The sequence below is a fragment of the Calliopsis andreniformis genome, unplaced genomic scaffold (assembly GCF_051401765.1).
Source record: "Calliopsis andreniformis isolate RMS-2024a unplaced genomic scaffold, iyCalAndr_principal scaffold0051, whole genome shotgun sequence".
Taxonomy (NCBI): Eukaryota; Metazoa; Arthropoda; class Insecta; order Hymenoptera; family Andrenidae; genus Calliopsis; species Calliopsis andreniformis.
In genome coordinates, this window is record NW_027480460.1 from 2,498,900 (window position 1) to 2,522,571 (window position 23,672).

The window sequence follows — 23,672 nt, forward strand, 5'->3', positions numbered from 1 at the left end:
CCTAGGCTGCCCGGAACGTAGAAATGACCATCACTTTCAAACTGGTTGCAATTATTCCTGATATATGATGGAAAAACTGTTGTATTTTTATTGCATTTTATGCTTCGGGCATTGACTTCTGAGGCCCTAACTATTCAATCTGTTGGAGCACCGCCCTAGGGTGAAGCCTAGGTTGCCCGGAAAGTAGAAATGACCATAGCTTACATACTGGTTGCAATTATTCGTTTTATATGATGGAAAAATTGTTGTAGTTATATTGTATTTTATGCTTCTGGCGTTCCCTTCTTAGTCCCGAACCATTCGATCTGGTGGAACAACGGCCTAGGGTGAAGCCTAGTTTGCCCGGAACGTAGAAATAACCATAGCTTTCATACTGGTTGCAATTATTCGTTTTGTATGATGGAAAAACTGTTGTATTTTTTTTGCATTTTATGGTTCGGGCGTTGACTTCGAATGCCCTAACTATTCAATCTGTTGGAGCAACGCCCTAGGGTGAAGCCTAGGTTGCTCGGACAGTAGAAATGTCCATAAGTTTCATACTGGTTGCAATTATTCGTTTTATACGATGGAAAAACTGTTGTATTTATATTGTATTTTATACATCTGGCGTTGACTTCTAAGGTACTAACTATTCGATCTAGTGGAGCAACGCCCTAGAGTGAAGCCTATGTTGCCCGGAACGTAGAAATGACCATCACTTTCAAACTGGTTGCAATTATTCGTTTTATACGATGGAAAAACTGTTGTATTTATATTGTATTTTATACATCTGGCGTTGACTTCTAAGGTACTAACTATTCGATCTAGTGGAGCAAGGCCCTAGAGTGAAGCCTATGTTGCCCGGAACGTAGAAATGACCATCACTTTCAAACAGGTTGCCTTTATTCCTGTTATATGATTGAAAAACCGTTGTATTTTTATTGCATTTTACGCTTCGGGCATTGACTTCTAAGGCCCTAACTATTCAATCTGTTGGAGCAACGCCCTAGAGTGAAGCCTAGGTTGCCTGGAACGTAGAAATGACCATCCCTTTCACACGGGTTGCAATTATTCCTGTTATAGGATGGAAAGACTGTTGTATTTATATTGTATTTTATGCTTCTGGCGTTCACTTCCTAGGCCCTAACTATTCGATCTGGTCGAACAACGCCCTCGGGTGAAGCCTAGGTTGCCCGGAACGTAGAAATGACCATAACTTTTACACTGGTAGCAATTATTCGTTTTATACTATGGAAAAGCTGTTCAATTTATTTTGTATTTAATGCTTCAGGCGTTGACTTCTAAGGCCCTAACTGTTTGATCTGGAGGAGCAACGCCCTAGAGTGAAGCCTAGGTTGCCCGGAACGTAGAAATGACCATAACCTTCAGACTGGTTGCTATTATTCGTTTTATACGATGGAAAGACTGTTATATTTATATTGCATTTTATGCTTCTGGCGTTGACTTCTTAGGACCTAACTATTCGATCTGGTGGATGAACGCCATAGAGTGACGCCTAGGTTGCCCGGAACGTAGAAATGACCATAACTTTCACACTGGTTGCAATTATTCGTTTTATACGATGGAAAAGTTGTTGTATTTATATTGCATTTTATGCCTCTGGCGTTGACTTCTTAGGCCGTAACTATTCGATCTGGTGGAGCAACGCCCTGGAGTGAAACCTAGGTTGCCCGGAACGTAGAATTGGCCATCACTTTCAAACTGGTTGCAATTGTTCCTGTTATATGATGGAAACACTGTTGTATTTTTATTGCATTTTATGGTTCTGGCGTTCACTTCTTAGGCCCTAACTATTCGATCTGGTGGAACAACGTCCTAAGGTGAAGCCTAGGTTGCCCGGAACGTAGAAATGACCATTACTTTCACACTGTTTGCAATTATTCCTTTTATACGATGGTAAAGCTGTTGTATTTATATCGTACTTTATGCTTCTGGCGTTTACTTCTAAGGACCTAACTATTCGATCTGGTGGAGCAATGCCCTAGAGTGAAGCCTAGGTTGCTCGGAATGTAGAAATGACCATAACTTTCACACTGGTAGCAATTATTCGTTTTATACAATGGAAAACCTGTTCTATTTATTTTGTATTTTATGTTTCGGGCGCAGACTTCTAAGGCCCTAACTATTCCATCTGGTGGAACAACGCCCTAGGGTGAAACCTAGGTTGCGCGGAACGTAGAAATGACCACAACTTTCACACTGGTAGCAATTATTCGTTTTATACGATGGAAAAACTGTTTTATTTATTTTGTATTTTATGCTTGTGGCGTTGACTTCTAAGGCCCTAACTATTCGATCTGGTGGAGCAACGCCCTAGAGTGAAGCCTAGGTTGCCCGGAACGGAGAAACGACCATAACTTTCACACCGGTAGCAATTATTCGTTTTATACGATGGAAAAATCTGTTCTATTTATTCTGTATTTTATGCTTCGGGCGTTGACTTCTAAGGCCCTAACTATTCAATCTGTTGGTGCAACGACCAAGGGTGAATCCTATGTTGCCCGGAAAGTAGAAATGACCATAACTTTCACACTGGTTGCAATTATTCGCTTTATACGATGGAAAAGCTGTGGCATCTTTATTGTATTTTATTCATCTGGGGTTGACTTCTAAGGCCCTAACTATTCGATCTGGTGGAGCAACGCCCTTGAGTGAAGCCTATGTTGCCCGGAAAGTAGAAATGACCATAACTATCACCCTGGTTACAATTATTCGTTTAATATGATGGAAAAACTGTTGTATTTATATAGCGTTTTATGCTTCTGGCGTTGACTTCTTAGTCCCTAGCTATTCCATCTGGTGGAACAACGCCCTCGGGTGAAGCCTAGGTTGCCTGGAACGTAGAAATGACCATCACTTTCACACGGGTTGCAATTATTCCTGTTATCGGATGGAAAGACTGTTGTACTTTTATTGTATTTTATACTTCAGGCGTTGACTTCTAAGGCCCTAGCTATTCGATCTGGTCGAGCAACGCCCTAGAGTGAAGCCTAGGTTGCTCGGGAAGTAGAAATGACCATAAGTTTCATACTGGTTGCAATTATTCGTTTTATACGATGGAAAAGCTGTTGTATTTATATCGTATTTTATGCTTCTGGCGTTGACTTCTAAGGACCTAACTATTCGATCTGATGGAGCAACGCACTAGAGTGAAGCCTAGCTTGCGCGGAACGTAGAAATGACCATAACGTTCACACTGGTAGCAATTATTCGTTTGATACAATGGAAAAACTGTTCTATTTATTTTGTATTTTATGCTTCGGGCGTTGACTTCTAAGGCCCTAACTATTCAATCTGTTGGTGCAACGACCAAGGGTGAAGCCTATGTTGCCCGGAAAGTAGAAATAACGTTAACTTTCATACTGGTTGCAATTATTCATTTTATACGATGGAAAAACTGTTTTATTTATTTTGTATTTTATGCTTCGGGCGTTGACTTCTAAGGCCCTAACTATTCGATCTGGTGGCGCTACGCCCTAGAGTGAAGCCTAGGTTGCCCGGAACGTAGAAATGACCATAACTTCCACACTGGTTGCAATTATTCGTTTTATACGATGGAAAAGCTGTTGTATTTATATCGTATTTTATGCTTCTGGCGTTGACTTCTAAGGCCCTAGCTATTTGATTTGATGGAGCAACGCCAGAGAGTGGGGCCTAGGTTGCCCGGTAGATAGGAATGACCATTACTTTCACACTGTTTGCAAATATACATTATATACGATGGAAAATCTGTTGTATTTATGTTGTATTTTATTCTTCTGGCGTTGACTTCTAAGGCCCTAGCTATTCGATTTGGTGGAGCAACGCCCTAGAGTGAAGCCAAGGTTGCTCGGAACGGAGAAATGACCATAACTTTCACACCGGTGTCAATTATTCGTTTTATACGATGGAAAAACTGTTCTATTTATTTTGTATTTTATGCTTCGGGCGTTGACTTATAAGGTCCTAACTATTCAATCTGTTGGTGCAACGACCAAGGGTGAAGCCTATGTTGCCCGGAAAGTAGAAATAACGTTAACTTTCATACTGGTTGCAATTATTCATTTTATACGATGGAAAAACTGTTTTATTTATTTTGTATTTTATGCTTCGGGCGTTGACTTCTAAGGCCCAAACTATTCGATCTGGTGGCGCAACGCCCTAGAGTGAAGCCTAGGTTGCCCGCAACGTAGAAATGACCATAACTTTCACACTGGTTGCAATTATTCGTTTTATACGTTGGAAAATCTGTGGCATCTTTATTGAATTTTATTCATCTGGGGTTGACTTCTAAGGCCGTAGCTATTAGATGTGGTGGAGCAACGCCCTAGAGTGACGCCTAGGTTGCCCGGAACGTAGAAATGACCATTACTTTCATAATGTTTGCAATTATTCATTTTATACGATGGAAAAGCTTTTGTGCTTATATTGTATTTTATTCTTCTGGCGTTGACTTCTTAGGCCCTAATTATTCGATCTGGTGGAACAACGCCCTAGAGTGAAGACTAGGTGGCCCGGAACCTGGAAATGACCATTACTTTCGCACTGTTTGCAGTTATTCCTGTTATACGATGGAAAAGCTTTTGCATCTTTATTGTATTTTATGCTTCTGGCGTTGACTTCTTAGGCCCTAGCTATTTGATTTGGTGGAGCAACGCCAGAGAGTGGGGCCTAGGTTGCCCGGTACATAGAAATGACCATTACTTTCACACTGTTTGCAAATATACATTATATACGATGGAAAATCTGTTGTATTTATGTTGTATTTTATGCTTCGGGCGTTGACTTCTTAGGCCCTATCCATTTGATCTGGTGGAGCACCGCCCTAGAGTGAAGCCTAGGTTGCCCGGAACGTAGAAAAGACCATTACCTTCACACTGGTTGCAATTATTCGTTTTATACGATGGAAAAACTGTTCTATTTATTTTGTATTTTATGCTTCGGGCGTTGACTTCTAAAGCCCTAACTATACAATCTGTTGGTGCAACGCCCAAGGGTGAAGCCTATGTTGCCCGGAAAGTAGAAATAACGTTAACTTTCATACTGGTTGCAATTATTCGTTTTATACGATGGAAAAACTGTTTTAGTTATTTTGTGTTCTGTGCTTCGGGCGTTGACTTCTAAGGTCCTAACTATTCAATCTGTTGGTGCAACGACCAAGGGTGAAGCCTATGCTGCGCGGAAAGTAGAAATAACGTTAACTTTCATACTGGTTGCAATTATTCATTTTATACGATGGAAAAACTGTTTTATTTATTTTGTATTTTATGCTTCGGGCGTTGACTTCTAAGTCCCTAACTATTCGATCTGGTGGCGCAACGCCCTAGAGTGAAGCCTAGGTTGCCCGGAACGTAGAAATGACCATAACTTCCACACTGGTTGCAATTATTCGTTTTATACGATGGAAAAGCTGTTGTATTTATATCGTATTTTATGCTTCTGGCGTTGACTTCTAAGGCCCTAGCTATTTGATTTGGTGGAGCAACGCCAGAGAGTGGGGCCTAGGTTGCCCGGTACATAGAAATGACCATTACTTTCACACTGTTTGCAAATATACATTATATACGATGGAAAATCTGTTGTATTTATGTTGTATTTTATTCTTCTGGCGTTGACTTCTTAGGCCCTAATTATTCGATCTGGTGGAACAACGCCCTAGAGTGAAGACTAGGTGGCCCGGAACGTAGAATTGGCCATCACTTTCAAACTGGTTGCAATTGTTCCTGTTATATGATGGAAACACTGTTGTATTTTTATTGCATTTTATGGTTGTGGCGTTCACTTCTTAGGAGCTAACTGTTCGATATGGTGGAGCAACACCCTAGAGAGAAGCCTAGGATGCCCCGAACGTAGAATTGGCCATCACTTTCAAACTGGTTGCAATTATTCCTGTTATATGATGGAAACACTGTTGTACTTTTATTGTATTTTATGCTTCAGGCGTAGGCTTCTTAATCCGTAGCTATTCGATAAGGTGGAGCACCGCCCTAGAGTGAATCCTAGGTTGCTCGGAACGGAGAAATGACCATAACTTTCACACCGGTGGCAATTATTCGTTTTATACGATGGAAAAACTGTTCTATTTATTTTGTATTTTATGCTTCGGGCGTTGACTTCTAAGGCCCTAACTATTCGATCTGGTGGCGCAACGCCCTAGAGTGAAGCCTAGGTTGCCCGGAACGTAGAAATGACCATTACTTTCACACTGTTTGCAAATATACATTATATACGATGGAAAATCTGTTGTATTTGTGTTGTATTTTATGCTTCTGGCGTTGACTTCTTAGGCCCTAACTATTTGATCTGGTGGAGCACCGCCCTAGAGTGAAGCCTAGGTTGCCCGGAACGTAGAAAAGACCATTACCTTCACACTGGTTGCAATTATTCGTTTTATACGATGGAAAAACAGTTCTATTTATTTTGTATTTTATGCTTCGGGCGTTGACTTCTAAAGCCCTAATTATTCGATCTGGTGGAACAACGCCCTAGAGTGAAGACTAGGTTGCCCGGAACATGGAAATGACCATTACTTTCGCACTGTTTGCAGTTATTCCTGTTATACGATGGAAAAACTTTTGCATCTTTATTGTATTTTATGCTTCTGGAGTTGACTTCTAAGGCCCTAGCTATTTGATTTGGTGGAGCAACGCCCTAGAGTGAAGCCTAGGTTGCCCGGAACGGAGAAATGACCATAACTTTCTCACCGGTAGCAATTATTCGTTTTATACGATGCAAAAATCTGTTCTATTTATTCTGTATTTTATGCTTCGGGCGTTGACTTCTAAGGCCCTAACTATTCAATCTGTTGGTGCAACGACCAAGGGTGAATCCTATGTTTCCCGGAAAGTAGAAATGACGTTAACTTTCATACTGGTTGCAATTATTCGTTTTATACGATGGAAAAACTGTTTTATTTATTTTGTATTTTATGCTTCGGGCGTTGACTTCTAAGGCCCTAACTATTCGATCTGGTGGGGCAACGCCCTAGAGTGAAGACCAGGTTGCACGGAACGTAGAAATGACCATAACTTTCACACTGGTTGCAATTATTCGCTTTATACGATGGAAAAGCTGTGGCATCTTTATTGTATTTCATTCATCTGGGGTTGACTTCTAAGGCCCTAACTATTCGATCTGGTGGAGCAACGCCCTTGAGTGAAGCCTATGTTGCCCGGAAAGTAGAAATGACCATAACATTCACACTGGTTGCAATTATTCGTTTTATACGATGGAAAAGCTGTTGCATCTTTATTGTATTTTATTCATCTGGGGTTGACTTCTAGGGCCGTAGCTATTAGATGTGGTGGAGCAACGCCCTAGAGTGACGCCTAGGTTGCACGGAACGTAGAAATGACCATTACTTTCACAATGTTTGCAATTATTCATTTTATACGATGGAAAAGCTTTTGTACTTATATTGTATTTTATTCTTCTGGCGTTGACTTCTTAGGCCCTAATTATTCGATCTGGTGGAACAACGCCCTAGAGTGAAGACTAGGTTGCCCGGAAAGTAGAAATGACGTTAACTTTCATACTGGTTGCAATTATTCGTTTTATACGATGGAAAAACTGTTTTAGTTATTTTGTATTTTGTGCTTCGGGCGTTGACTTCTAAGGCCCTAACTACTCGATCTGGTGGCGCAACGCCCTAGAGTGAAGCCTAGGTTGCCCGGAACGTAGAACTTACCATAACTTTCACACTGGTTGCTATCATTCGTTTTGTACGATGGAAATACCGTTATATTTATATTGTATTTTATGCTTCTGGGGTTGACTTCTTAGGCCCTAACTGTTCGATCTGGTGGGACAACGTCCTAGGGTGAAGCCTAGGAAGCCCGGAAAGTAGAAATGACCATAACATTCACACTGGTTGCAATAATTCGTTTTATACGATGGAAAAGCTTTTGTACTTATATTGTATTTTATTCTTCTGGCGTCGGCTTCTTAGACCCTAACAATTCGATCTAGTGTAACAGCACCCTAGAGTGAAGACTAGGTTTCCCGGAACATGGAAATGACCATTACTTTCACACTGTTTGCAGTTATTCCTGTTATACTGTGGAAAAACATTTGCATCTTTATTGTATTTTATTCTTCTGGCGTTGACTTCTAATGCCCTAGCTATTCGATTTGGTGGAGCAACGCCCGAGAGTGATGCCTAGCTTGCCCGGAACGTAGAAATGACCATTGCATTCGTACTGGTTGCAATTATTCGTCTTATACGATGGAAAACCTGTTGCATTTATATCGTATTTTATGCTTCTGGCGTTGACATATTAGGCCCTAACTATTCCATCTGGTGGAACAACGCCCTTGGGTGAAGCCTAGCTTGCGCGGCACGTAGCAATGACCATAACTTTCACACTGGTAGCAATTATTCGTTTTATACGATGGAAAAACTGTTTTAGTTATTTTGTATTTTGTGCTTCAGGCGTTGACTTCTAAGGCCCTAACTATTCGATCTGGTGGCGCAACGCCCTAGAGTGAAGCCTAGGTTGCCCGGAACGTAGAACTTACCATAACTTTCACACTGGTTGCTATCATTCGTTTTATACGATGGAAAGACTGATATTTATATTGTATTTTATGCTTCTGGCGTTGACTTCTTAGGCCCTAACTGTTCGATCTGGTGGAACAACGTCCTAGGGTGAAGCCTAGGATACCCGGAAAGTAGAAATGACCATAACATTCACACTGGTTGCAATTATTCGTTTTATACGATGGAAAAGCTGTTGCATCTTTATTGTATGTTATTCATCTGGGGTTGACTTCTAGGGCCGTAGCTATTAGATGTGGTGGAGCAACGCCCTAGAGTGACGCCTAGGTTGCCCGGAACGTAGAAATGACCATTACTTTCACAATGTTTGCAATTATTCATTTTATACGATGGAAAAGCTTTTGTACTTATACTGTATTTTATTCTTCTGGCGTCGACTTCTTAGGCCCTAACTATTCGATCTAGTGGAACAACGCCCTAGAGTGAAGACTAGGTTTCCCGGAACATGGAAATGACCATAACTTTCACACTGGTTGCTATCATTCGTTTTATACGATGGAAAGACTGTTATATTTATATTGTATTTTATGCTTCTGGCGTTGACTTCTTAGGCCCTAACTGTTCGATCTGGTGGAACAACGTCCTAGGGTGACGCCTAGGTTGCCCGGAACGTAGAAATGACCATTACTTTCACAATGTTTGCAATTATTCATTTTATACGATGGAAAAGCTTTTGTACTTATACTGTATTTTATTCTTCTGGCGTTGACTTCATAGGCCCTAACTATTCCACCTGGTGGAACAACGCCCTCGGGTGAAGCCTAGGTTGCGCGGAAGGTAGAAATGACCATAACTTTCACACTGGTAGCAATTATTCGTTTTATACGATGGAAAAACTGTTTTATTTATTTAGTACTTTATGCTTCTGGCGTTGACTTCTAAGGCCCTAACCATTCGAACTGGTGGAGCAACGCCCTAGAGTGAAGCCTAGGTTGCCCGGAACGTAGAAGTGACCATCACTTTCAAACTGGATGCAATTACTCCTGTTACATGATGGAAAAACTGTTATACTTCTATTGCATTTTATGCTTCGGGCATTGACTTCTAGGGCCCTAACTATTCGATCTGGTGGAACAACGCCCTAGGGTGAAGCCCAGGTTGCCCGGAACGTAGAAATGACCATTACATTCACACTGGTTGCAATTATTCGTTTTATACGATGGAAAAGCTGTTGCATTTATATCGTATTGTATGCTTCTGGCGTTGACGTCTTAGGCCCTAACTATTCGATCTGGTGGAACAACGCCCTAGAGTGAGACCTACGTTGCCCGGAACGTAGAAATGACCATTACCTTCACCCTGGTTGCAATTATTCCTGTTTTACGATGGAGAAACTGTTGTATCTTTATTGTATTTTATGCTTGTGGCATTGACTTCTAAGGCCGTAGCTATTAGATGTGCTGGAATAACGCCCTAGAGTTACGCCTAGGTTGCGCGGAACGTAGAAATGACCATTACTTTCACAATGTTTGCAACTACTCATTTTATACGATGGAATAACTGTTGTACTTATATTGTATTTTATCCTTCTGGCGTTGAATTCTAAGTCCCTAGCTATTCGATCTGGTGGAGCAACGCCCTAGGGTGACGCCTAGGTTACTCGGAACGTAGAAATGACCATTACTATCACACTGGTTGCGATTATTCGTTTTATACGATGGAAAAACTGTTGTATTTATATCGTGTTTTATGCTTCTGGCGTCGACTTCTAAGGCCGTAGCTATTAGATGTGGTGGAGCAACGCCATAGAGTGACGCCTAGGTTGCCCGGAACGTAGAAATGTAAATAACTTTCACACTGGTTGCAATTATTCGTTTTATACGATTGAAAAGCTGTTGTATTTATATTGCATTTTACGCTTCTGGCGTTGACTTCCTAGGCCCTAACTATTCCCTCTGGTGGATCAGCGCCCTAGAGTGAAACCTACGTTGCCCGGAACGTTGAAATGACCATTACTTTCACACTGGTTCCAATTATTCCTTTTATACGATGGACAAACAGTTGTATTTATATCGTACTTTATGCTTCTGGCGTTGACGTCTAAGGACCTAACTATTCGATCTTGTGGAGCAACGCCCTAGGGTGACGCCTAGGTTGCTCGGAATGTAGAAATGACCATTACTTTCACACTGGTTGCAGTTAATCATTTTATACGATGGAAAAACTGTTGTACTTATATTGTATTTTATCCTTATGGCGTTGAATTCTAAGTCCCTAGCTATTCGATCTGGTGGAGCATCGCCCTAGAGTGAAACCTAGGTTACCCGGACCGTAGAAATGACCAGTACTTTCACACTGTTTGCAGTTATTCCTGTTATACGATGGAAAAACTGTTGCATCTTTATTGCATTTTATGCTTCTGGCGTTGACTTCTAAGGCCCTAACTATTCGATCAGGTGGAGCAACGCCCTAGAGTGTAGCCTAGGCTGCCCGGAACGTAGAAATGACCATTACTTTCACAATGTTTGCAACTACGCATTTTATACGATGGAATAACTGTTGTACTTATATTGTATTTTATCATTCTGGCGTTGAATTCTTAGGACCTAACTATTCCCTCTGGCGGATCAACGCCGTAGAGTGAAACCTACGTTGCCCGGAACGTAGAGATGACCATTACATTCACACTGTTTGCAGTTATTCCTGTTATACGGTGGAAGAACATTTGCATCTTTATTGTATTTTATTCTTCTGGCGTTGACTTCTAAGGCCATAGCTATTCGATTTGGTGGAGCAACGCCCGAGAGTGATGCCTAGCTTGCCCGGAACGTAGAAATGACCATTACATTCACACTGGTTGCAATTATTCGTTTTATACGATGGAAAAACTGTTTTAGTTATTTTGTATTTTGTTCTTCGGGCGTTGACTTCTAAGGCCCTAACTATTCGATCTGGTGGCGCAACGCCCTAGAGTGAAGCCTAGGTTGCCCGGAACGTAGAACTTACCATAACTTTCACACTGGTTGCTATCATTCGTTTTATACGATGGAAAGACTGTTATATTTATATTGTATTTTATGCTTCTGGCGTTGACTTCTTAGGCCCTAACTGTTCGATCTGGTGGAACAACGTCCTAGGGTGAAGCCTAGGATGCCCGGAAAGTAGAAATGACCATAACATTCACACTGGTTGCAATTATTCGTTTTATACGATGGAAAAGCTGTTGCATCTTTATTGTATGTTATTCATCTGGGGTTGACTTCTAGGGCCGTAGCTATTAGATGTGGTGGAGCAACGCCCTAGAGTGACGCCTAGGTTGCCCGGAACGTAGAAATGACCATTACTTTCACAATGTTTGCAATTATTCATTTTATACGATGGAAAAGCTTTTGTACTTATACTGTATTTTATTCTTCTGGCGTCGACTTCTTAGGCCCTAACTATTCGATCTAGTGGAACAACGCCCTGGAGTGAAGACTAGGTTTCCCGGAACATGGAAATGACCATTACTTTCACAGTGTTTGCAGTTATTCCTGTTATACGGTGGAAAAACTTTTGCATCTTTATTGTATTTTATGGTTCTGGCGTTGTCTTCTAAGGCCCTAGCTATTCGATTTGGTGGAGCAACGCCCGAGAGTGAAGCCTAGGTTGCCCGGAACGTAGAAATGACAATTACACTCACACTGGTTGCAATTATTCGTCTTATACGATGGAAAAGCTGTTGTATTTATATCGTATTTTATGCTTCTGGCGTTGACCTCTTAGGCCCTAACTATTCCATCTGGTGGAACAACGCCCTTGGGTGAAGCCTAGCTTGCGCGGAACGTAGCCATGACCATAACTTTCACACTGGTAGCAATTACTCGTTTTATACGATGGAAAAACTGTTCTATTTATTTTTAATTTTATGCTTCGAGCGTTGACTTCTAAGGCCCTAGCTATTCGATCTGGTCGAGCAACGCCCTAGAGTGAAGCCTAGGTTGCCGGAACGTAGAAATGACCATAACTTCCACACTGGTTGCAATTATTCGTTTTATACGATGGAAAAGCTGTTGTATTTATATCGTATTTTATGCTTCTGGCGTTGACTTCATAGGCCCTAACTATTCCATCTGGTGGAACAACGCCCTAGGGTGAAGCCTGGGTTGCCCGGAACGTAGAAATGACCATAACTTTCACTCTGGTAGCAATTATTCGTTTTATACGATGGAAAAACTGTTCTATTTATTTTGTATTTTATGCTTCGGGCGTTGACTTTTAAGGCCCTAGCTATTCGATATGGTGGAACAACGCCCTAGAGCGAAGCCTAAGTTGCCCGGAACGAAGAAGTGACCATCACTTTCAAACTGGTTGCTATTATTCCTGTTATATGATGGAAAAACTGTTGTATTTTTATTGCATTTTAAGCTTCGGGCATTGACGTCTATGGTCCTAACCATTCAATCTGTTGGAGCAACGCCCTAGGGTGAAGCCTAGGTTGCCCGGAAAGTAGAAATGACCATAACTTTCACACTGGTTGCAATCATTCGTTTTATACGATGGAAAAGCTGTTGCATCTTTATTGTATTGTATTCTTCTGGCGTTGACTTCTAAGGCCGTAGCTATTAGATGTGGTGGAGCAACGCCCTAGAGTGACGCCTAGGTTGCCCGGAACGTAGAAATGACCATCACATTCAAACTGGTTGCAATTATTCCTGTAATATAATGGAAGAACTGTTGTACTATTATTGCATTTTATTCTTCGGGCATTGACTTCTAAGGCCCTAACTATTCAATCTGTTGGAGCAACGCCCTAGGGTGAAGCCTAGGTTGCCCAGAAAGTAGAAATGACCGTAAATTCATCCTGGTTGCAATTATTCGTTTTATATGATGGAAAAACTGCTGTATTTATAATGTATTTTTTGCTTCTGGCGTTCACTTCCTAGGCCCTAACTATTCGATCTGGTGGAACAACGCCCTAGGGTGAAGCCTAGGTTGCCCGGAACGTAGAAATGACCATAACTTTCACACTGGTAGCAATTATCCGTTTTATACGATTGAAAAGCTGTTGTATTTATATCGTATTTTATGCTTCTTGCGTTGACGTCTTAGGCCCTAACTATTCCATCTGGTGGAACAACGCCCTAGGCTGAAGCCTAGGTTGCCCGGAACGTAGAAATGACCATAACTTTCACACTGGTAGCAATTATTCGTTTTATACGATGGAAAAGCTGTTGTATTTATATCGTATTGTATGCTTCTGGCGTTGACTCCTAAGGCCCTAACTATTCGATCTGGTGGAGCAACTCCCTAGAGTGCACACTAGGTTGCTCGGAATGTATAAATGTCCACAACTTTCACACTGGTTGCAATTATTCGTTTTATGGGATGGAAAAGCTGTTGTATTTTTATTGCATTTTATGCTTCTGGCGTTCACTTGTTAGGCCCTAACTATCCGATCTGGTGGAACAACGCCCTTGTGTGAAGCCAAGGTTGCCCGGAACGTAGAAATGACCATAACTTCACACTGGTTGCAATTATTCGTTTTATACGATTGAAAAGCTGTTATATTTATATTGTATTTTATCCTTCTGGCGCTGAATTCTAAGTCCCTAACTATTCGATGTGGTGGAGCAACGCCCTAGAGTGAAGCCTAGGTTGCCCGGAACGTAGAAATGACCATTACCTTAACACTGTTTGCAAATATACATTATATACGATGGAAAAGCTGTTGTACTTGTATTGTAAGTTATGCTTCTGGCGTTGACTTCTTAGGCCCTAACTATTTGATTTGGTGAAGCACAGCCCTAGGGTGAAGCCTACGTTGCCCGGAACGTAGAACATGCCATCACCTTCACAACTGTTGCAATTATTTCTGTTATACGATGGAAAAACTGTTGCACCTTTATTGTATTTTATGCTTCTGGCGTTGACTTCTTAGGCCCTAACTACTCGATCTGGTGGAGCAACGTCCTAGAGTGAAGCCTAGGTTGACCGGAACGTAGAAATGACCATAACTTTCACACTGGTTGCTATTATTCGTTTTATACGATGGAAAAGCTGTTATATTTATATTCCATTTTATGCTTCTGGCGTTGACTTCTTAGGCCCTAACTATTCCATCTGGTGGAACAACGCCCTTGGGTGAAGCCTCGGTTGCGCGGAACGTATTAATGACCATAACTTTCACACTGGTAGCAATTATTCGTTTTATACGATGGAAAAACTGTTCTATTTATTTTGTATTTTATGCTTCGGGCGTTGACTTCTAAGGCCGTAGCTTTTCGATCTGGTCGAGCAACGCCTTAGAGTGAAGCCTAGGTTGCCCGGAACGTAGAAATGACCATAACTTTCACACTGGTTGCTATTGTTCGTTTTATACGATGCAAAAGCTGTTATATTTATATTGTATTTTATGCTTCCGGCGTTAGCTTCTAAGGCCGTAGCTATCAGATGTCGAGCAGCAACGCCCTAGAGTGACGCGTAGGTTGCCAGGCACGTAGAAGTGACCATTACTTTCACAATGTTCGCAATCATTCATTTTATACGATGGAAAAACTGTTGTACTTATATTGTATTTTATGCTTCGGGCGTTGGCTTCTAAGGCCCTAACTATTCGATTTGGTGGAGCAACGCCCTACAGTGAAGCCTAGATTGCCCGGAACGTAGATATGACCATAACCATCACACAGGTTGCAATTATTCGTTTTATACGATGGAAAGACTGTTGTATTTATTTTGTAGTTTATGCTTCTGGCGTTGACTTCTAAGGCCCTAACTAATCCATCTGGTGGAACGACGGCCTAGGGTGAAGCCTAGGTTGCCCGGAACGTGGAAATGACCAGTACTTTCACACTGGTTGCAGTTATTCGTTTTATACTATTAAAAAACTGTTCTATTTATTTTGCATTTTATGCTTCGGGCGTTGACTTCTAAGGCCCTAGCTATTCCATCTGGTGGAGCAACACCCTAGCGTGAAGCCGAGGTTGACCGGAACGTAGAAATGACCATTACTACCACACTGTTTGCAAATATACATTATATACGATGGAAAAGCTGTTTTACTTATATAGTAATTTATGCTTCAGGCGTTGACCTCTTAGGCCGTAACTATTTGATCTGGTGGAGCACCGCCCTAGAGTGAAGCCTAGGTAGCCCGGAACGTAGAACATACCATTACCTTCACACTGGTTGCAATTATTCCTGTTATACGATGGAAAAACTGTTGCACCTTTATTGTATTTTATGCTTCTGGCGTTGACTTCATAGGCCCTAACTATTCGATGTGGTGGAGCAACGTCCTACAGTGAAGCCTAGGTTGACCGGGTCGTAGAAATGACCACAACTTTCACACTGGTTACCATTATTCGTTTTATACGATGGAAAAGCTGTTGTATTTATATTGTATTTTATGCTTCCGGCGTTAGCTTCTAAGGCCGTAGCTATCAGATGTCGAGCAGCAACGCCCTAGAGTGACGCGTAGGTTGCCAGGCACGTAGAAGTGACCATTACTTTCACAATGTTCGCAATCATTCATTTTATACGATGGAAAAACTGTTGTACTTATATTGTATTTTATGCTTCGGGCGTTGACTTCTAAGGCCCTAACTATTCGATTTGGTGGAGCAACGCCCTACAGTGAAGCCTAGATTGCCCGGAACGTAGATATGACCATAACCATCACACAGGTTGCAATTATTCGTTTTATACGATGGAAAGACTGTTGTATTTATTTTGTAGTTTATGGTTCTGGCGTTGACTTCTAAGGCCCTAACTATTCCATCTGGTGGAACGACGGCCTAGGGTGAAGCCTAGGTTGCCCGGAACGTGGAAATGACCAGTACTTTCACACTGGTTGCAGTTATTCGTTTTATACAATGGAAAAACTGTTCTATTTATTTTGCATTTTATGCTTCGGGCGTTGACTTCTGAGGCCCTAGCTATTCCATCTGGTGGAGCAACACCCTAGCCTGAAGTTTAGGTTGACCGGAACGTAGAAATGACCATTACTTCCACACTGTTTGCAAATATACATTATATACGATGGAAAAGCTGTTGTACTTAAATTGTACTTTATGCTTCTGGCGTTGACTTCTAAGGCCCTAACTATTCCATCTGGTGGAACGACGGCCTAGGGTGAAGCCTAGGTTGCCCGGAACGTAGAAATGACCAGTACTTTCACACTGGTTGCAGTTATTCGTTTTATACTATTAAAAAACTGTTCTATTTATTTTGCATTTTATGCTTCTGGCGTTGACATCATAGGCCCTAACTATTCCATCTGGTGGAGCAACGTCCTAGACTGAAGCCTAGGTTGACCGGAACGTAGAAATGACCACAACTTTCACACTGGTTGCTATTATTCGTTTTATACGATGGAAAAGCTGTTGTATTTATATTGTATTTTATCCTCCTGGCGTTGACTTCTAAGGCCGTTGATATTAGACTTGGTGGAGCAGCGCCCTAGAGTGACGCCTAGGTTGACCGGAACGTAGAAGTGACCATTACTTTCACAATGTCTGCAATTATTCATTTTATACAATGGAAAAACTGTTGTACTTATATTGTATTTCATCCTCCTGGCGTTAAATTCTAAGTCCCTAGCTATTCGATCTGTTGGAGCAACTCCCTAGAGTGAAACATAGGTTACCCGGAACGTAGAAATGACCAGTACTTTCACACTGGTTGCAGTTATTCGTTTTATACAATGGAAAAACTGTTCTATTTATTTTGCATTTTATGCTTCGGGCGTTGACTTCTAAGGACCTAACTATTCGATCTGGTGGAGCAGCGCCCTAGAGTGAAGCCTAGGTTGCTCGGAATGTAGAAATAACCATAACTTTCACACTGGTTGCAATTATTCGTTTTTTACGATGGAAAAGTTGTTGTATTTATATTGTATTTTATGCCTCTGGCGTTGACTTCTAAGCCCCTAGCTATTCGATCTAGTGGAGCAACGCCCTAGAGTGAAGCATAGGTTGCCCGGAACGTAGAATTGGCCATCACTTTCAAACTGGTTGCAATTATTCCTGTTATATGATGGAAACACTGTTGTATTTTTTTTGCATTTTATGGTTCGGGCGCTGTCTTCTAAGGCCCTAACTAATCAATCTGTTGGAGCAACGCCCTAGGGTGATGCCTAGGTTGCTCGGAAAGTAGAAATTTCCATAAGCTTCACACTGGTTGCAATTATTCGTTTTATACGATGGAAAAACTGTTGTATTTATATTGTATTTTATGCTTCTGGCGTTGGCTTCTAAGCCACTAACTATTCGATCTGGTGGAGCAACGCAATAGAGTGAAGCCAAGGTTGCCCGGAACGTAGAATTGGCCATCACTTTCAAACTGGTTGCAATTATTCCTGTTATATGATGGATACACTGTTGTATTTTTATTGCATTTTATGCTTCGGGCGTTGACTTCTAAGGTCCTAACCATTCAATCTGTTGGAGCAACGCCCTAGGGTGAAGCCTAGGTAGCTCGGAAAGTAGAAATGACCATAAGTTTCTTACTGGTTGCAGTTATTCGTTTTATACGATGGAAAAACTGTTGTATTTATATTGTATTTTATGCTTCTGGCGTTGACTTCTAAGGCACTAACTATTCGATCCGGTGGAGCGACGCCCTAGAGTGAAGCCTAGGTTGACCGGAACATAGAATTGGCCATCGCTTTCAAACTGGTTGCAATTATTCCTGTTATATGATGGATACACTGTTGTATTTTTATTGTATTTTATGCTTCGGGCGTTGACTTCTAAGGCCCTAGCTATTCAATCTGTTGGAGCAACGTCCTAGGGTGAAGCCTAGGTTGCTCGGAAAGTAGAAATGAACATAAGTTTCATTCTGGTTGCAATTATTCGTTTTATACGATGGAAAAACTGTTGTATTTATATTGTATTTTATGCTTCTGGCGTTGACTTCTAAGGCACTAACTATTCGATCTGGTGGAGCAACGCCCTAGAGTGAAGCCTAGGTTGCCCGGAAGGTAGAATTGGCCATCACTTTCAAACTGGTTGCAATTATTCGTTTTATACGATGGAAAAGCTGTTGTATTTATATTGTAGTTTATGCTTCTGGCGTTGACTTCTAAGGCACTAACTATTCGATCTGGTGGAGCCACGCCCTAGAGTGAAGCCCAGGTTGCCCGGAACGTAGAATTGGCCATCACTTTCAAACTGGTTGCAATTATTCCTGTTATATGAAGGAAACACTGTTGTATTTTTATTGCATTTTATGCTTCGGGCGTTGACTTCTAAGGCCCTAACTATTCAATCCGTTGGAGCAACGCCCTAGGGTGAGGCCTAGCTTGCTCGGAAAGTAGAAATGACCATAAGTTTCATACTGGTTGCAATTATTCGTTTTATACGGTGGAAAAGCTGTTGTATTTATATCGTATTTTATGCTTCTGGCGTTGACTTCTTGGGCCGTAACTATTCGGTCTGGTGGAGCAACGCCCGGGAGTGAAACCTAGGTTGCCCGGAACGTAGAATTGGCCATCACTTTCAAACTGGTTGCAGTTATTCCTGTTATATGATGGAAACGCTGTTGTATTTTTTTTGCATTTTATGGTTCGGGTGTTGACTTCTAAGGCCCTAACTATTCAATCCGTAGGAGCAACGCCCTAGGGTGAAGCCTAGGTTGCTCGGAAAGTAGAAATGACCATAAGTTTCATACTGGTTGCAATTATTTGTTTTATACGATGGAAAAACTGTTGTATTCATATTGTATTTTATGCTTCTGGCGTTGACTTCTAAGGCACTAACTATTCGATCTGGTGGAGCAACGCCCTAGAGTGAAGCATAGGTTGCCCGGAACGTAGAATTGGCCATCACTTTCAAACTGGTTGCAATTATTCCTGTTATATGATGGAAACACTGTTGTATTTTTTTTGCATTTTATGGTTCGGGCGCTGTCTTCTAAGGCCCTAACTAATCAATCTGTTGGAGCAACGCCCTAGGGTGAGGCCTAGGTTGCTCGGAAAGTAGAAATTTCCATAAGCTTCACACTGGTTGCAATTATTCGTTTTATACGATGGAAAAACTGTTGTATTTATATTGTATTTTATGCTTCTGGCGTTGACTTCTAAGCCACTAACTATTCGATCTGGTGGAGCAACGCAATAGAGTGAAGCCTAGGCTGCCCGGAACGTAGAATTGGCCATCACTTTCAAACTGGTTGCAATTATTCCTGTTATATGATGGATACACTGTTGTATTTTTATTGCATTTTATGCTTCGGGCGTTGACTTCTAAGGTCCTAACCATTCAATCTGTTGGAGCAACGCCCTAGGGTGAAGCCTAGGTAGCTCGGAAAGTAGAAATGACCATAAGTTTCATACTGGTTGCAGTTATTCGTTTTATACGATGGAAAAACTGTTGTATTTATATTGTATTTTTTGCTTCTGGCGTTGACTTCTAAGGCACTAACTATTCGATCCGGTGGAGCGACGCCCTAGAGTGAAGCCTAGGTTGACCGGAACATAGAATTGGCCATCGCTTTCAAACTGGTTGCAATTATTCCTGTTATATGATGGATACACTGTTGTATTTTTATTGTATTTTATGCTTCGGGCGTTGACTTCTAAGGCCCTAACTATTCAATCCGTTGGAGCAACGCCCTAGGGTGAGGCCTAGCTTGCTCGGAAAGTAGAAATGACCATAAGTTTCATACTGGTTGCAATTATTCGTTTTATACGGTGGAAAAGCTGCTGTATTTATATCGTATTTTATGCTTCTGGCGTGGACTTCTTGGGCCGTAACTATTCGGTCTGGTGGAGCAACGCCCTGGAGTGAAACCTAGGTTGCCCGGAACGTAGAATTGGCCAGCACTTTCAAACTGGTTGCAGTTATTCCTGTTATATGATGGAAACGCTGTTGTATTTTTTTTGCATTTTATGGTTCGGGTGTTGACTTCTAAGGCCCTAACTATTCAATCCGTTGGAGCAACGCCCTACGGTGAAGCCTAGGTTGCTCGGAAAGTAGAAATGAAGATAAGTTTCATACTGGTTGCAATTATTTGTTTTATACGATGGAAAAACTGTTGTATTCATATTGTATTTTATGCTTCTGGCGTTGACTTCTAAGGCACTAACTATTCGATCTGGTGGAGCAACGCCCTAGAGTGAAGCATAGGTTGCCCGGAACGTAGAATTGGCCATCACTTTCAAACTGGTTGCAATTATTCCTGTTATATGATGGAAACACTGTTGTATTTTTTTTGCATTTTATGGTTCGGGCGCTGTCTTCTAAGGCCCTAACTAATCAATCTGTTGGAGCAACGCCCTAGGGTGAGGCCTAGGTTGCTCGGAAAGTAGAAATTTCCATAAGCTTCACACTGGTTGCAATTATTCGTTTTATACGATGGAAAAACTGTTGTATTTATATTGTATTTTATGCTTCTGGCGTTGACTTCTAAGCCACTAACTATTCGATCTGGTGGAGCAACGCAATAGAGTGAAGCCTAGGTTGCCCGGAACGTAGAATTGGCCATCACTTTCAAACTGGTTGCAATTATTCCTGTTATATGATGGATACACTGTTGTATTTTTATTGCATTTTATGCTTCGGGTGTTGACTTCTAAGGCCCTAACTATTCAATCCGTAGGAGCAACGCCCTAGGGTGAAGCCTAGGTTGCTCGGAAAGTAGAAATGACCATAAGTTTCATACTGGTTGCAATTATTTGTTTTATACGATGGAAAAACTGTTGTATTCATATTGTATTTTATGCTTCTGGCGTTGACTTCTAAGGCACTAACTATTCGATCTGGTGGAGCAACGCCCTAGAGTGAAGCATAGGTTGCCCGGAACGTAGAATTGGCCATCACTTTCAAACTGGTTGCAATTATTCCTGTTATATGATGGAAACACTGTTGTATTTTTTTTGCATTTTATGGTTCGGGCGCTGTCTTCTAAGGCCCTAACTAATCAATCTGTTGGAGCAACGCCCTAGGGTGAGGCCTAGGTTGCTCGGAAAGTAGAAATTTCCATAAGCTTCACACTGGTTGCAATTATTCGTTTTATACGATGGAAAAACTGTTGTATTTATATTGTATTTTATGCTTCTGGCGTTGACTTCTAAGCCACTAACTATTCGATCTGGTGGAGCAACGCAATAGAGTGAAGCCTAGGTTGCCCGGAACGTAGAATTGGCCATCACTTTCAAACTGGTTGCAATTATTCCTGTTATATGATGGATACACTGTTGTATTTTTATTGCATTTTATGCTTCGGGCGTTGACTTCTAAGGTCCTAACCATTCAATCTGTTGGAGCAACGCCCTAGGGTGAAGCCTAGGTAGCTCGGAAAGTAGAAATGACCATAAGTTTCATACTGGTTGCAGTTATTCGTTTTATACGATGGAAAAACTGTTGTATTTATATTGTATTTTTTGCTTCTGGCGTTGACTTCTAAGGCACTAACTATTCGATCCGGTGGAGCGACGCCCTAGAGTGAAGCCTAGGTTGACCGGAACATAGAATTGGCCATCGCTTTCAAACTGGTTGCAATTATTCCTGTTATATGATGGATACACTGTTGTATTTTTATTGTATTTTATGCTTCGGGCGTTGACTTCTAAGGCCCTAACCATTCAATCTGTTGGACCAACGCCCTAGGGTGAAGCCTAGCTTGCTCGGAAAGTAGAAATGACCATAAGTTTCATACTGGTAGCAATTATTCGTTTTATACGGTGGAAAAGCTGTTGTATTTATATCGTATTTTATGCTCCTGGCGTTGACTTCCTGGGCCGTAACTATTCGGTCTGGCGGAGCAACGCCCTCTAGTGAAACCTAGGTTGCCCGGAACGTAGAATTGGCCATCACTTTCAAACTGGTTGCAATTATTCCTGTTATATGATGGAAACACTGTTGTATTTTTTTTGCATTTTATGGTTCGGGCGTTGACTTCTAAGGCCCTAACTATTCAATCTGTTGGAGCAACGCCCTAGGGTGAAGCCTAGGTTGCTCGGAAAGTAGAAATGACCATAAGTTTCATACTGGTTGCAATTATTCGTTTTATACGATGGAAAAACTGTTGTATTTATATCGTATTTTATGCTTCTGGCGTTGACCTCTAAGGCACTATCTATTCGATCTGGTGGAGCAACGCCCTAGAGCGAAGCCTAGGTTGCCCGGAACGTAGAATTGGCCATCACTTTCAAACTGGTTGCAACTATTCCTGTTATATGATGGAAACACTGTTGTATTTTTTTTGCATTTTATGGTCCGGTCGTTGACTTCTAAGGCCCTAACTAATCAATCTGTTGGAGCAACGCCCTAGGGTGAGGCCTAGGTTGCTCGGAAAGTAGAAATTTCCATAAGCTTCACACTGGTTGCAATTATTCGTTTTATACGATGGAAAAACTGTTATATTTATATTGTATTTTATGCTTCTGTCGTTGACTTCTAAGGCACTAGCTATTCGATCTGGTGGAGCAACGCCCTAGAGTGAAGCCCAGGTTGCCCGGAACGTAGAATTGGCCATCACTTTCAAACTGGTTGCAATTATTCCTGTTATAAGATGGAAACACTGTTGTATTTTTATTGCATTTTATGCTTCGGGCGTTGACTTCTAAGGCCCTAACTATTCAATCCGTTGGAGCAACGCCCTAGGGTGAGGCCTAGCTTGCTCGGAAAGTAGAAATGACCATAAGTTTCATACTGGTTGCAATTATTCGTTTTATACGGTGGAAAAGCTGCTGTATTTATATCGTATTTTATGCTTCTGGCGTGGACTTCTTGGGCCGTAACTATTCGGTCTGGTGGAGCAACGCCCTGGAGTGAAACCTAGGTTGCCCGGAACGTAGAATTGGCCAGCACTTTCAAACTGGTTGCAGTTATTCCTGTTATATGATGGAAACGCTGTTGTATTTTTTTTGCATTTTATGGTTCGGGTGTTGACTTCTAAGGCCCTAACTATTCAATCCGTTGGAGCAACGCCCTACGGTGAAGCCTAGGTTGCTCGGAAAGTAGAAATGAAGATAAGTTTCATACTGGTTGCAATTATTTGTTTTATACGATGGAAAAACTGTTGTATTCATATTGTATTTTATGCTTCTGGCGTTGACTTCTAAGGCACTAACTATTCGATCTGGTGGAGCAACGCCCTAGAGTGAAGCATAGGTTGCCCGGAACGTAGAATTGGCCATCACTTTCAAACTGGTTGCAATTATTCCTGTTATATGATGGAAACACTGTTGTATTTTTTTTGCATTTTATGG